The sequence below is a fragment of the Beta vulgaris genome, chromosome 5, assembly GCF_026745355.1.
Source record: "Beta vulgaris subsp. vulgaris cultivar EL10 chromosome 5, EL10.2, whole genome shotgun sequence".
Classification (NCBI taxonomy): domain Eukaryota; kingdom Viridiplantae; phylum Streptophyta; class Magnoliopsida; order Caryophyllales; family Amaranthaceae; genus Beta; species Beta vulgaris.
Window position 1 is genome coordinate 31,381,823 of NC_079206.1, and position 13,752 is coordinate 31,395,574.

Below are 13,752 nucleotides of genomic sequence, written 5' to 3' on the forward strand. Positions count from 1 at the left end.
CAATTATCCGCCTCTTTCTTCAGATAGTACATCCCAATCGGTACCATTTCGGCAGCAAAGCAGTTTGTTGCCGTGAATAGCTTCTCCATCTCCCTTAACCAGTTTTCCAAAGCCACAGGATCAGCAACACCATCGTAAGTAGGGGTCCTGTGACGGTCAAACCGGTCGAAAGTAGACTGTCCACTACTCAAAAACAGCCCTATTAGCTAAAGAGATGAAAGCATTTTCCAGGCTTACGCGACGACGACGCGCAACTTCCTTTCTAGCGGCTAACTGTTGTCGTGGAGGCATACTACAAAACAGAAACTATCACGTTAGTCTATCAAAATCACATAAGCAAGCATTAAATCAATAAACATAGTAAAACAAAATGTTTCCCCAGGTTTACTTCCTACCCAGGTGACTCTCATACACTCTAGACTTGAAATCTAAGACACTAGTAATCCTAGTCACAAGTCTACTCATCTTCTAGTAAAATAATAGAAACTTAACAGAGCTTCTGGAACGTTTTGCTCTGATACCAACTGTAACATCCTGTCCAAAACCAAGAGGTACATAGCCTTAAGATAAGGTAATAGTTATAGATAATGGCAGCGGAAATTCAAAGAGACGGAGATGCCACTCTAAGGAGTAGAACAAAAACTAAAATAGAATAACCATCATAGGAAAAGTCAACTCCAGTACATATAATCAAAAGGGAAAATGAGGTCCCATACTCTCATTCTTCAACAAGTCTCAAAGAGTCATACAACCACCAAAGTAAACCTCAAAATCATAGAGTAAACAAAACTATGACAACTGAAATCCATAGTTCCAATACATAAGTCAAAACTAGAATTAGCTACTTAAACCAACTAAGTATCTAATCCTAAGTCCAAATTTGAAATACTCATCCACTATGACAAGCTCCCTTTCTTTGCTCACACGGGGAACACACACCCCCGAACCAGACTAGAACCACTCTAAGCAGCGTCACCATCTAAACAAAGATACAACAATTTCCACAATCAGTGGGGAGTAACTAGCAGTTCTCCCAGCTCAAATAGAAACAGATAGGAGCTTATATAATTAGAAACAACATCAGAAAACTTAATACCAATCACCAACTCGCTATAAGGTACAGACAACAAACATGCAACAAATGTGGTCAACGTTGCAACAAATGCAACAAATGCGGTCCACAAGCTCAAACATAACAGACCATACCGCCTGTGAGTAGACTCATTGGACCATGCCGCCCAAGGCCTACGTTGCATATTCGAGGAACCATACCGCATTTTTCGAATAGTTATAATCTACGGATCATATCACCCGTAGTACCCAATGGACCATACCGCCCACGGTTTAGTAACCAAAGCCTAGGACCATACCGCCCTTAGGTTAACGAGCATAAATTTTTAGGCCCATACCGCCCGTAGCAATTCCACTCAAACTCCTTGCACCATACCGTTCATAGGATTTCCTAATGAAGACCTTTAGAACCATACCGTTCCTAGAGTTACTCTATCAACAACGTGCAATCATACAAGACAAGCACACATCGATCAAATCCAACCATCAATAAGAATAAGTAATGAGCGAAGCCCAACCAAGCATACCCAACAAGGTTCCAACATGAGTTTACATAGCCAACACAAACGACCGGCACGTTCAAGACTCAAAACCAAGAGTTATCCATCACATGAGAACACATACCCTTAACGTAATACTTAAACCACCCAAAAACTAGTCAAACATCCTTAGCATACTTACCTATGACCAACCAAGCCAAAACACACAAGCTGTAGACCAAAAAAAGAAATAAAGACACCATATCACGACCCAGGGGCAGACCACCCGTGGTGAGGTGCGACGAGGCTCGCGAGTCGCGAGCAGCCTTCTGCCGTGGCCTGCGAGCTTCGTTCGCTCGCCTATGCACGCTCCTCCGAGGCTTGGTCCAGCCTTCCTTTACACCCACACTTACACCGAACAATCTCGTAATGACCATGACCCACCAATAACAACCCAACAACAACAACAACTCCATCAACCTTAACCACGACAATAACGACAACAACACTCTCCAACACCAACAATAATGACGATAATAACAACAACTCCAACCCAAGGACAACGAAAATAACAACGACAATAACAACAACAACACTCTTCAACACCAACAACCGACAATAATAACAACAACTCCAACCCAACGACAACGAAAATAACAACAACAATAACAACAACAACGCTCTTCAACACCAACAACAACGACAATAATAACAACAACAACGACAATAACAAATCCATCAACAAAACAACCACAATAGCAACATGAAACTTTAACCATACAATCTTATAAGTTCTTCCTAACATGATACTACGTTCTCTAACGCATTTCTAACAACCTAAGTTCAATATCTATACTCTACCGAACTAGAAAAACGCTAGTTACCTTTTTCTTGGGAAGATTCACAAAAGAAAGGTTCCAAGTCCTCTAGAGATCTTGAGAAATATCACCACTTCCGCCTCCTATGAACACAATCGCATGAAACTCAATACACGCTTGAAACCGATGCAAATATGGCTCGAAAACAAGTAACAAAATCTGATTTTTGTGTGAGAAAATATGGATGAAGAACAAAAGCTTTTCCCCTCCCTTTTTCCTTTGAGAATGGCGTGTAAAATGAGGAGTAACAAGGAAGAGTTTTCTGATTTTTATTTTCATAAATTAAGGTGAAGGGTTTGAGGTTTATGAGGTCTAATAAGGAGGAAAATGAAGAGATGACCTTTGGTTAACGCGACGTTACAAAAGGAACTTAAAAAGCTATCCAAACTCTTCGTATAACATGCCTATATCAGAATTTTCGGACCTCCCTAAACAAATAACATAATGTACGAAGGCTATTACTAGTACAATGTACATTTTCCGGCATCACGTAAAACGTTCAAAAATAATATGTATAAGTATATGTTTTCCAAACTGAAAATTATTATTACCAACGTAATATAAATATACACGTATTATACTATCACATTATACACTCGGCACACGCAAAAGTACTACATTGTCCGTTTCATAAGAACAGCAGACAATTATATTATACGACTAACACAATGCCACATAAATAAGACGTACATTATAACTCTGCACCAAGTCAATTAAAATAATGTAGGTGTAAAATATATATATATACATAAATTTATGTACTTTCCGAAAATAATTTAATAGAAATATAATTTATCACATCAGATAATAATAATTAACACGCGAAAATTCCCGAGAAATTTCGGGGTGTTACATGCTTCCCCCTAAAAGTAGGTGGAAAAGATCACAAAACTTCACACCTGCTTCCTCCTTTTGGCATCATCAAAATAAATCAAGGGTACTATCAAAGACACAAAACACAAGCAGTAGATAACTATTAAGTCAAGCTAAATAGGCAGCTCAAACAGCATTCTACACTACTACAATAAAGCCTAAAGAGACCCCCTAAAATCTCATTTAGAGACCACATGAGAGGTGGTCTTCAGCTCACAGGTCTCTCAGGATAAATAACCACTTATTGTGGGTGGTTTCTTAATTTGATAAAAGAGACCACTTCCTTAAAATAAGTGGTTATTTAGGAATTTAAATAGGGGAAAAGAAAAAAGGATAAGACGCCACGTTTTACAGATAGGTGGTCTTTTTTCTTACAAAGAAATCATTTTTAATATGTAGGTGGTCTTTTTAGTCATTCCTTAAAACACCACCTGAAAGAAGAAGGTGATCTCTTTAACCTGTTTTTTTTTTTTATAAAAAAACGACAATAAAAATATTTTAATATTATTATACGTGCGCGCTTCTCCAATCTCTTTCACTTGCTCCTAATTTACATATATATAGAACATTTAGGAACTTGTATTGAAATAATTCAAATGACTTTAAAATTGGAATACTTTTTCATTCATTGAATATCATTCACTACAAAATCACAAATAATGTTTAAAAGATTCCAAAAATTCAACTAAGTTATAAAAAATAATAGAACACCTAGGCCTATCGTTTCTTCCAATTCATGTGCACAAAAATAAAAGCACCTCCCTAATCCCGCTCAAAAAGAAAATACACACATCCTAATTAAAATGGTCATTATCTTCCAATTCTTCTTCATCCACTTGTTTATACTCATCCACATATTTGATCCACAAGTCTCTGAGCTCATCAAGCTTATTTTGAGAAAATTCAGTTGTAACTCCGCCAAAGTACTGCAAAATATAATATTAAAAAGATAAACATACAAGCTGAATATGCTATAACAACAAAATTTATCGACACGTAACAAATACATTCATTAATATATCAGTGTTCTTAAGAATGATACCTTGTCAGGAATCGCTTGTCGCCTTATTAGTGATAAGTTCACAATTGTAAAAAAGTTGCAGTCTTGTAGAGGCCAAAATAGGGAGCTGCAGGCTGCCAGATTCACATTTCAAACAAGCGACCTAAGTTAATAAACCAACCTTGTCAAGCAAAGGTCCTTGCAGTCTGAACTTCATCATAAGATATTGAATAAATATCATCAAACTTCTAATTGTTAAAAAGTTCCCATTTGACTGCATAGAGTATCAAAGAGCCGAATGGAAGGTAAGGCAATTATTGAAAAAAATTCATATGAATAAATCTAAGACTCGAATCGAAAAACTGAGAGAGGACATCATTCTTACCACCAGGGAGAAAGATATAATTCATGCTAGATACTGAATGAGCTGGTAAACACTACAAGTTCAGTCACTGGAGACTGGAGTTTGGTACTCCGAATTTCAAAGACCACGAACATGGCTCCACCTGTAATGGATACGATCGAGCTAAAAACAGGAAAAACTAAAAAGAACTGCCTATGCAGAAATTAGGCAAAAACTGTTAAGTATCAGCATTGAAAAAAGTTTCAATCCATTGACTAGCAAGGCAAAGCGTTCTTCTAGCACAGTTGGTTAGGGTACCCGTTTAGTAAGCGAGAGGTCTTGAATTCGACTCTCAATAAGAGCATTAGTTTTGATTTTCTTTTAAACAGCAGATGGCAGAATTAAAGATATTATAACAGCTTATAGCTTCTGTCGACATGTAATATTTGAGACGTTCACATAATCACATCCAATAGCCTGGACTTATTTTCATTGTCTGTTCTTGTACTCAGGGTTGTGTTCGCAAGTACAGATATTTGTCAATTCTAATGCTTCCTTTGTGAACTGTTTGCTTATACCAGAAATTCTGCTTCATCTAAACTAAGACAAAAGGAAATTAAGCTCACAAATGATACTTAGTATAGTATTATGGCAAAATTTAATCCAGTAACATCAAGCACTCCCAAAATATTACATATAAAACTCCAATAACACCTATCGTGGACCTTTTCAATAGTTCAATTTGAACTGAACACTCCAATACTATTACCCCAAAATAAACACAATCACAATGTCTCATTTGACTGCCATTTATTACTTCTATACACACTAAACAGTAGACGGTTCTTTTGGGTCAATGGCCTAATGTAACAGTATCAATAACCCATCAAGGAAATCACCAGAATTTGCAGAAACCCCCCTATAATGACCTCCAAACCTTAATTCACCATCTTTTTACTAAACCCAGTTTCAGGAAATACCCAATTCGATTAATTTACAACCTGATATCAATAATCCATCAAGGAAACCACCAGAATTCGCAGAAAAAGCCATTGATCTAGCAGAAAACTCAGTAGAAACAAGTGAAATTGAAAACCCACGGACAACATGGATGTCCTCTAACTTCGCTTCTTGGGTTAAATCTTTTACCATACAGAGGAACACTTGCTCCCCTTTCTGACGGAGCCTTTGCATTTTGAGAGCATAAACGATCTTTACTCCCTTCTTCAACACCACTCCACTATAGGAGATATGTTTGCCACATGGACTACGAAGAGTCACTTTTTGATCGCGGCAATGAATCTGAGCACGATACTTGGACAACCGGTCCATGCCCAAAATAACATCAAACTCGACCATGGAGAATGCCTTGAGATCGGCAGGCAGATCAATACCCAACACAGAGATAGGCACCCCACAATACTCGGCCAAACAAGGGTAGTTCTCCCAAGAAGGTAGAGAAATAAGAGTCCGAATAGGAGAACTCGAAGTCAAATTAGCTTTCTTGGCAAATGAATTAGACACACAAGACACAGATGCACCAGAATCAAACAACACAGAAGCAGGTCCAGAATTAACAAGAAAGGTACCTGAGATACGTCGGGATGAACATCGGCGTCGGAATGAGTCATATTGTAAACCCGATTCTTTGGCAGAGCAGAATGACTAGGAGGAACAGGGGGCTTAGCTGTAGCCCTCGGATTCTTGGGACAGTCATAACTCTTGTGACCTACCTCTCTACAATAGAAGCAAACAATAGCAGCACCCTCACAATCCTTTCCCGGATGTAAAGGCTTCATACACCTCCGACACTTGGACGGATCAAAACCCTGCCTAGAACCGGAGCCTTGGTATCCACCACGGAAACTCGGCTCAAACCTCGGCTTCTTAGCCGGACTAGGGGCAACAGACGAAAAGGCTTCCTCACAGATGCGGCCATAACAGCTTCTTCCTCTCTCACTCATGCATGAACACTAAGGGCCATCTCATAAGCAGCTTGAAAAGTAGTAACCCCTGAACACAGCACCAGGGTCCTTACCCACGAATTCATCTTCTTTATATATCTCTTAACCCTCTCAGCTTCGGTGGGAATGACAGTACCAGCAAATTTAGACAGCTCCGTGAAGCAATCAGTGTACTTCTGGATGTCCATACTCCCTTGAGTCAAAGATAAAAATTCTTCCTACTTTTGCCAGCGCAAGTCATCAGGTGAATCTCTCTTTCAGCTTGGCGGAGAACTTAGTCCACCCAAAACCGGCTGTAGCCATACACACATCCTTCACCGTACTCCACCAATTATCCGCTCTTTCTTCAGATAGTACATCCCAATCGGTACCATTTCGGCAGCAAAGCAGTTTGTTGCCGTGAATAGCTTCTCCATCTCCCTTAACCAGTTTTCCAAAGCCACAGGATCAGCAACACCATCGTAAGTAGGGGTCCTGTGACGGTCAAACCGGTCGAAAGTAGACTGTCCACTACTCGAAGAAACAGCCCTATTAGCTAAAGAGATGAAAGCATTTTCCAGGCTTACGCGACGACGACGCGCAACTTCCTTTCTAGCGGCTAACTGTTGTCGTGGAGGCATACTACAAAACAGAAACTATCACGTTAGTCTATCAAAATCACATAAGCAAGCATTAAATCAATAAACATAGTAAACAAAATGTTTCCCCAGGTTTACTTCCTACCCAGGTGACTCTCATACACTCTAGACTTGAAATCTAAGACACTAGTAATCCTAGTCACAAGTCTACTCATCTTCTAGTAAAATAATAGAAACTTAAACAGAGCTTCTGGAACGTTTTGCTCTGATACCAACTGTAACATCCCGTCCAAAACCAAGAGGTACATAGCCTTAAGATAAGGTAATAGTTATAGATAATGGCAGCGGAAATTCAAAGAGACGGAGATGCCACTCTAAGGAGTAGAACAAAAACTAAAAATAGAATAACCATCATAGGAAAAGTCAACTCCAGTACATATAATCAAAAGGGAAAATGAGGTCCCATACTCTCATTCTTCAACAAGTCTCAAAGAGTCATACAACCACCAAAGTAAACCTCAAAATCATAGAGTAAACAAAACTATGACAACTGAAATCCATAGTTCCAATACATAAGTCAAAACTAGAATTAGCTACTTAAACCAACTAAGTATCTAATCCTAAGTCCAAATTTGAAATACTCATCCACTATGACAAGCTCCCTTTCTTTGCTCACACGGGGAACACACACACCCCCGAACCAGACTAGAACCACTCTAAGCAGCGTCACCATCTAAACAAAGATACAACAATTTCCACAATCAGTGGGGAGTAACTAGCAGTTCTCCCAGCTCAAATAGAAACAGATAGGAGCTTATATAATTAGAAACAACATCAGAAAACTTAATACCAATCACCAACTCGCTATAAGGTACAGACAACAAACATGCAACAAATGTGGTCAACGTTGCAACAAATGCAACAAATGCGGTCCACAAGCTCAAACATAACAGACCATACCGCCTGTGAGTAGACTCATTGGACCATGCCGCCCAAGGCCTACGTTGCATATTCGAGGAACCATACCGCATTTTCGAATAGTTATAATCTACGGATCATATCACCCGTAGTACCAATGGACCATACCGCCCACGGTTTAGTAACCAAAGCCTAGGACCATACGCCCTTAGGTTAACGAGCATAAATTTTAGGCCCATACCGCCCGTAGCAATTCCACTCAAACTCCTTGCACCATACCGTTCATGGATTTCCAATGAAGACCTTTAGAACCATACCGTTCCTAGAGTTACTCTATCAACAACGTGCAATCATACAAGACAAGCACACATCGATCAAATCCAACCATCAATAAGAATAAGTAATGAGCGAAGCCCAACCAAGCATACCCAACAAGGTTCCAACATGAGTTTACATAGCCAACACAAACGACCGGCACGTTCAAGACTCAAAACCAAGAGTTATCCATCACATGAGAACACATACCCTTAACGTAATACTTAAACCACCCAAAAACTAGTCAAACATCCTTAGCATACTTACCTATGACCAACCAAGCCAAAACACACAGCTGTAGACCAAAAAAGAAATAAAGACACCAATCACGACCCAGGGGCAGACCACCCGTGGTGAGGTGCGACGAGGCTCGCGAGTCGCGAGCAGCCTTCTGCCGTGGCCTGCGAGCTTCGTTCGCTCGCCTATGCACGCTCTCCGAGGCTTGGTCCAGCCTTCCTTTACACCCACACTTACACCGAACAATCTCGTAATGACCATGACCCACCAATAACAACCCAACAAACAACAACAACTCCATCAACCTTAACCACGACAATAACGACAACAACACTCTCCAACACCAACAATAATGACGATAATAACAACAACTCCAACCCAAGGACAACGAAAATAACAACGACAATAACAACAACAACACTCTTCAACACCAACAACAACGACAATAATAACAACAACTCCAACCCAACGACAACGAAAATAACAACAACAATAACAACAACAACGCTCTTCAACACCAACAACAACGACAATAATAACAACAACAACGACAATAACAAATCCATCACAAAACAACCACAATAGCACATGAAACTTTAACCATACAATCTTATAAGTTCTTCCTAACATGATACTACGTTCTCTAACGCATTTCTAACAACCTAAGTTCAATATCTATACTCTACCGAACTAGAAAAACGCTAGTTACCTTTTTCTTGGGAAGATTCACAAAAGAAAGGTTCCAAGTCCTCTAGAGATCTTGAGAAATATCACCACTTCCGCTCCTATGAACCAATCGCATGAAACTCAATCACGCTTGAAAACCGATGCAAATATGGCTCGAAAACAAGTAACAAAATCTGATTTTTGTGTGAGAAAATATGGATGAAGACAAAAGCTTTTCCCCTCCCTTTTTCCTTTGAGAATGGCGTGTAAAATGAGGAGTAACAAGGAAGAGTTTTCTGATTTTTATTTTCAGAAATTAAGGTGAAGGTTTGAGGTTTATGAGGTCTAATAAGGAGGAAAATGAAGAGATGACTTTGGTTAACGCGACGTTACAAAGGAACTTAAAAAGCTATCCAAACTCTTCGTATAACATGCCTATATCAGAATTTTCGGACCTCCCTAAACAAATAACATAATGTACGAAGGCTATTACTAGTACAATGTAATTTTCCGGCATCACGTAAAACGTTCAAAAATAATATGTATAAGTATATGTTTTCCAAACTGAAAATTATTATTACCAACGTAATATAATATACACGTATTATACTATCACATTATACACTCGGCACACGCAAAAGTACTACATTGTCCGTTTCATAAGAACAATGCAGACAATTATATTATACGACTAACACAATGCCACATAAATAAGACGTACATTATAACTCTGCACCAAGTCAATTAAAATAATGTAGGTGTAAAAATATATATATACATAAATTTATGTACTTTCCGAAAATATTTAATAGAAATATAATTTATCACATCAGATAATAATAATTAACACGCGAAATTCCCGAGAAATTTCGGGGTGTACATGCTTCCCCCTAAAGTAGGTGGAAAGATCACAAAACTTCACACCTGCTTCTCCTTTTGGCATCATCAAAATAAATCAAGGGTACTATCAAAGACACAAAACACAAGCAGTAGATAAATTTAAGTCAAGCTAAATAGGCAGCTCAAACAGCATTCTACACTACTACAATAAAGCCTAAAGAGACCCCTAAAATCTCATTTAGAACACATGAGAGGTGGTCTTCAGCTCACAGGTCTCTCAGGATAAATAACCACTTATTGTGGGTGGTTTCTTAATTTGATAAAAGAGACCACTTCCTTAAAATAAGTGGTTATTTAGGAATTTAAATAGGGGAAAAGAAAAAAGGATAAGACGCCACGTTTTACAGATAGGTGGTCTTTTTTATCTTACAAAGAAATCATTTTTAATATGTAGGTGGTCTTTTTAGTCATTCCTTAAAACACCACCTGAAAGAAGAAGGTGATCTCTTTAACCTGTTTTTTTTTTATAAAAAAACGACAATAAAAATATTTTATATTATTATACGTGCGCGCTTCTCCAATCTCTTTCACTTGCTCCTAATTTACATATATATAGAACATTTAGGCACTTGTATTGAAATAATTCAAATGACTTTAAAATTGGAATACTTTTTCATTCATTGAATATCATTCACTACAAAATCACAAATAATGTTTAAAAGATTCCAAAAATTCAACTAAGTTATAAAAAATAATAGAACACCTAGGCCTATCGTTTCTTCCAATTCATGTGCACAAAAATAAAAGCACCTCCCTAATCCCGCTCAAAAAGAAAATACACACATCCTAATTAAAATGGTCATTATCTTCCAATTCTTCTTCATCCACTTGTTTATACTCATCCACATATTTGATCCACAAGTCTCTGAGCTCATCAAGCTTATTTTGAGAAAATTCAGTTGTAACTCCGCCAAAGTACTGCAAAATATAATATTAAAAAGATAAACATACAAGCTGAATATGCTATAACAAAACAATTTATCGACACGTAACAAATACATTCATTAATATAATATCAGTGTTCTTAAGAATGATACCTTGTCAGGAATCGCTTGTCGCCTTATTAGTGATAAGTTCACAATTGTAAAAAAGTTGCAGTCTTGTAGAGGCCAAAATAGGGAGCTGCAGGCTGCCAGATTCACATTTCAAACAAGCGACCTAAGTTAATAAACCAACCTTGTCAAGCAAAGGTCCTTGCAGTCTGAACTTCATCATAAGATATTGAATAAATATCATCAAACTTCTAATTGTTAAAAAGTTCCCATTTGACTGCATAGAGTATCAAAGAGCCGAATGGAAGGTAAGGCAATTATTGAAAAAACATTCATATGAATAAAATCTACGACTCGAATCGAAAAACTGAGAGAGGACATCATTCTTACCACCAGGGAGAAAGATATAATTCATGCTAGATACTGAATGAGCTGGTAACACTACAAGTTCAGTCACTGGAGACTGGAGTTTGGTACTCCGAATTTCAAAGACCACGAACATGGCTCCACCTGTAATGGATACGATCGAGCTAAAAACAGGAAAAACTAAAAAGAACTGCCTATGCAGAATTAGGCAAAAACTGTTAAGTATCAGCATTGAAAAAAGTTTCAATCCATTGACTAGCAAGGCAAAGCGTTCTTCTAGCACAGTTGGTTAGGGTACCCGTTTAGTAAGCGAGAGTCTTGAATTCGACTCTCAATAAGAGCATTAGTTTTGATTTTCTTTTAAACAGCAGATGGCAGAATTAAAGATATTATAACAGCTTATAGCTTCTGTCGACATGTAATATTTGAGACGTTCACATAATCACATCCAATAGCCTGGATTATTTCATTGTCTGTTCTTGTACTCAGGGTTGTGTTCGCAAGTACAGATATTTGTCAATTCTAATGCTTCCTTTGTGAACTGTTTGCTTATACCAGAAATTCTGCTTCATCTAAACTAAGACAAAAGGAAATTAAGCGTCACAAATGATACTTAGTATAGTATTATGGCAAAATTTACCAGTAACATCAAGCACTCCCAAATATTACATATAAAACTCCAATAACACCTATCGTGGACCTTTTCAATAGTTCAATTTGAACTGAACACTTCCAATACTATCACCCCAAACATGAACACAATCACAATGTCTCATTTGACTGCCATTTATTACTTCTATACACACTAAAGCAGTAGACGGTTGTCTTTTGGGTCAATGGCCTAATGTAACAGTATCAATAACCCATCAAGGAAATCACCAGAATTTGCAGAAACCCCCCTATAATGACCTCCAAGCCTTAATTCACCATCTTTTACTAAACCCAGTTTCAGGAAATACCAATTCGATTAATTTACAACCTAATATCAATAATCCATCAAGGAAACCACCAGAATTCGCAGAAAAAGCCATTGATCTAGCAGAAAACTCAGTAGAAACAAGTGAAATTGAAAACCCATGTTCTAAACTACATTCCTTTAACTTTAAAAGCTAGCAATTTTTCTTGTAAAATAGGTAGTGTAAGGGAAGATGATAGATGAAATGAAACTTGACAATGAGAATAATGAAGATAACAATGAAGATGAGAGTGATCAGAACGATACAAGGGTATAAAGCTACCTTCGAAATGCACATTTGCTGTTGTTGTTGTCTGGTGAAGGGAACGATTCTTTGACGTCGTAGTTGTCTCGCACTGTAGGATGAGCATAAGGTGGAATCTAAAATATAATCAACGAAAAGATGACAAATTGCATTCTATGCTTCAGAATTATGCAGAAAAATCAAACAAATAGAACAAATTGCAATGTTCCAGCTGGTGTTCGTTTTGGTATTAACTGTTGATTATAATCACAAACACGAAATCCACAATAAAAATGGACATACCTCGTCCCATGACTTCCCCAGCGCAAGACGTGGATAAAGTGGTGCTTTAGGGTTTGCAAATGTTATGGAATTTGAAACTGCAACCACCTTTGGCTGCACAAATCATGTTGACACATTATTTTTGGTTCACCCAAGATAGAACTTCTAGAAGTAATCAAAGTGAAATGCAGCAAGAAAACAGTTATCATCATAGAGATCTGAACAAGAAATTTTTCACCCACATTGGACAAGCCGCCTGAAAATAATGCAAATGAGAAATCAGCACGCTGATTGATCAGAAGGAAACGCAGAGTAGCTTTTCCATTCTTTGTGTAAACTGAATTGTTGGTGTTTGCAAACATGTACTGGAATAAGACATTCAACAAAATAATGATGAATCCAAATGCTCCACTAAGAAAAGGATTAACAAGAATAGATTACTTTCCTCATAGTATAAGTACCTTTATTGGTGTTACATATATATGGAACTTGATCTATTACATCACTTTCTGAATGACAGTTTGACGAGCTTCCATAAGTAAGAAAGTGCATAATTAGAATACTGCCCTTAAATTAAAGCAATAGTATAGCTTCTGCCTTCGACCAAAGAAGTAAAGTAACAACATGATAATATAAAACAGAAGTAAGGACACAATTCATGACGGCGGGTCAACAACAAAAGGAATAATGC

General features: G+C 37.8%; 3 long non-coding RNA genes across 3 annotated transcripts; all 3 read right to left on the minus strand.

The window, feature by feature from the left end:
- Positions 1-3,898: 3,898 nt before the first annotated feature.
- On the minus strand, positions 3,899-5,394 carry LOC130591499 (uncharacterized). The gene is made up of 3 exons (XR_008969248.1): positions 4,687-5,394; positions 4,344-4,575; positions 3,899-4,227 (listed from the first exon to the last, which is right to left on the minus strand). It is a non-coding gene; the product is annotated as an uncharacterized LOC130591499 (long non-coding RNA).
- Positions 5,395-10,811: 5,417 nt separating this feature from the next.
- LOC130591589 (uncharacterized) lies at positions 10,812-12,213 on the minus strand. The gene is made up of 2 exons (XR_008969430.1): positions 11,260-12,213; positions 10,812-11,140 (listed from the first exon to the last, which is right to left on the minus strand). It is a non-coding gene; the product is annotated as an uncharacterized LOC130591589 (long non-coding RNA).
- Positions 12,214-12,228: 15 nt separating this feature from the next.
- On the minus strand, positions 12,229-13,428 carry LOC125494318 (uncharacterized). Its single transcript, XR_008969431.1, has 3 exons — positions 13,304-13,428; positions 13,083-13,175; positions 12,229-12,916 (listed from the first exon to the last, which is right to left on the minus strand). It is a non-coding gene; the product is annotated as an uncharacterized LOC125494318 (long non-coding RNA).
- Between the last annotated feature and the right edge of the window lie 324 nt (positions 13,429-13,752).